Source organism: Trachypithecus francoisi, unplaced genomic scaffold, assembly GCF_009764315.1.
Source record: "Trachypithecus francoisi isolate TF-2019V2 unplaced genomic scaffold, Tfra_2.0 Lachesis_group0, whole genome shotgun sequence".
Classification (NCBI taxonomy): domain Eukaryota; kingdom Metazoa; phylum Chordata; class Mammalia; order Primates; family Cercopithecidae; genus Trachypithecus; species Trachypithecus francoisi.
The window spans coordinates 3,474,869-3,477,492 of NW_022681453.1; the positions used below are offsets into that span (position 1 = coordinate 3,474,869).

A 2,624-nucleotide genomic window follows, 5' to 3' on the forward strand; every position below is an offset into this window, starting at 1 on the left:
AAACTTCTCCAGTCCCCTCCCCCACCCACCCAGATGGAGTCTTGCTCTGCCCCTAGGCTGGAGTGCAGTGGCACAATATCAGCTCACTGCAACCTCTGCCTCCTGAGTTCAAGTGATTCTCCTGCCTCAGCCTCCTAAGTAGCTGAGATTACAGGCATGCACCACCACGCCTGGCTTTTTTTTTTTTTTTTTTTTTTTTTTTAAGTAGTGGTGGGGTTTCACCATGTTGGCCAGGCTGATGTCGAAGTCCTGACCTCAAATGATCCACCCACCTTGGCCTCCCAAAGGGCTGGGATTACAGGTATGAGCCACCACGCCCAGCCTTTTTTTGTTTTAAATTAGAGACTGAGTCTCAATCTTGCCTTGGCTGGAGTGCAGTGGCACTATCTCGGCTCACTGCAACCTCTGCCTCCCGGGTTCAAGTGATTCTCCTGTTTCAGCCTCCTAAGTAGCTGGGATTACAGGTGCCCACCATTGTGCCTGGCTAATTTTTGTATTTTTAGTAGAGATGGGATTTCACTGTGTTGGCCAGGGTGGTCTCAAACTCCTGACACAAAAGCTTTTTGTTGTTGTTGTTTCTGGCTGAAGGAGAATTTATACTATTGTAATTATTTTTAGGTATAGAAAACAGTGTACATTTAACCCAGTTTAGTGGCAAGTTCTTTAGCCTTTGCCTTTTTGAGCTTGGTGATGTGAGCCACAGACTTGGGACTCAGGACATTGCCTCCCCAGTGATGACGGATCTCATCGTGTCTGTCATTGTAATTGGTCCTGTTAGCTTCCACCAGCTTAGCCAAAGTGCCTTTTTCTTCTGAGATAACCTGTATGAAGGTGACAGTGATGCAGGTCTTCCTGTGCACCAGACGTCCCAGTCTTGCCTTCCCCTTCATAATGCAGTAAGGGACTCCCATTTTACAATAAAAGGCAGGCAAGAAGACAACGAGCTGGAAGAAAGCATTAGCTGAAGAATATATTTTGACCAAAAGCAGTAAATTTCAAGCTAGCTTGGTAGCAATTGCTCAGGGTTAAAAAGCTCACGGATTTGCACTTCAAGGTTGAATTCAGTGAGAGATTCACATCATCACAAAAAAGCTTTAAAAGCACGTGTTTATATTTACTGACATAAAAATCCAGGACAAATTGTTGAGTAAAAGAGCAGAAAAGATAATAAACTAAATTATATGTAAAATTGTGTAATCCATGTGAGAATTTCATCACACACCTGGAATGTTTTCTTCCCAGTCACCAAAACGTTGAGTTGAGCCACCTTGCCTGCTATTTTGGGAAACTGTCTACTTCTTTTTTTTTTTTTTCTTTTAGACAGTTTTGCTCTTGTTGCCCAGCCTGGAGTGCAATGGTGTGATCTCGGCTCACTGCAACCTCCGCCTCCCAGTTTCAAGCGATTCTTCTGCCTCAGCCTCCCAAGTAGCTGGGATTACAGGCATGCGCCACCACACCCAGTTAACTTTGTATTTTTAGGAGACGGGTTTCTCCATGTTGGTCAGGCTGGTCTTGAACTCCTCACCTCAACTGATCCTCCTGTCTCAACCTCCCAAACTGTTGAGATTATAAGCATGAGCCACCACACCTGGCCTAGCCTGGAAAAATTTGCACATGATCTAGGAGGTTGCATTAAGTGTCTTTAAAGGTATTTTACGTTGTAAGCCATTGCAGCACTTTGGGAGGCTGAGGCAGGCAAATCACCTAAGGTCAGGAATTTGAGACCAGCCTGGCCAACATGGTGAAACCCTGTCTCTACTAAAAATACAAAAAATAGCAAGGCATGATGGTGGAGGCCTGTAATCCCAGCTACTTAGGAGGCTGAGGCAGGAGAACCCAAGAGGCAGAGGTTGTGCAGTGAGCCAAGATCTCTCGCCATTGCACTCCAACCTGGGCAACAAGAGCAAAACTCCATCTTAAAAAAAAAAAAAAAAAAGGTATTTTACATTCTGGATCCATTCATCCATTCGACAGAAATCAAAACTGGATATTTCAGGTATGGTTTAGACAAGAAACTGGAATAAGTGCACCGACTCTCCAAGAATGAGTTTTATGCCTGTAGACAAAAGATTGCAAAGTAAGGCTAGGCGCGGTGGCTCATGCCTATCATTCCAGCACTTTTGGAGGCTGAGGCGGGCAGATCACTTCAGTCCAGGACTTCGAGACCAGCCTGAGCAACATAACAAAACCCTGTTGAGAGGTGACAACAGCTAGCAGCCCTTGCTCACGGCCCCTCCTCAGCCTCGGCGTCCACTTTGGCAGTGCTTGAGGAGCCCTTCAGCCCGCCACTGCACTGTGGGAGCCCTTCTCTGGACTGGCGGAGGTGGCTCCCTCTGCTTGCCTGGAGGTGTGGAGGGAGAGGCGCGGATGTGGAGGGAGAGGCGCCGGTGGGAACCCGAGCTGCGCTGCAGGCTCACAAGCCAGCACGAGTTCCGGCGGGCGCAGGAGTGGGCTCAGCGGCCCCGCACTCGGAGCTACCGGCCAGGGCGTGGGCCCAGGGCAGTGAGGGGCTTAGCACCAGGGCCAGCAGCTGCGGAGGTTGCGCCGGGTCCCCCAGCACTGCAGGCTCACATGCACAGGGCTCGAATTCTTGCAGGGCCTCAGCTGCCTCCCTGCGGGACAGG

General features: G+C 48.9%; 1 non-coding gene across 1 annotated transcript; it reads right to left on the reverse strand.

Moving 5' to 3' along the window:
- Positions 1–1,014: 1,014 nt before the first annotated feature.
- Positions 1,015–1,087, reverse strand: LOC117084651. Its single transcript, XR_004437565.1, has one exon. It is a non-coding gene; the product is annotated as a small nucleolar RNA SNORD36 (small nucleolar RNA).
- Positions 1,088–2,624: the final 1,537 nt, after the last annotated feature.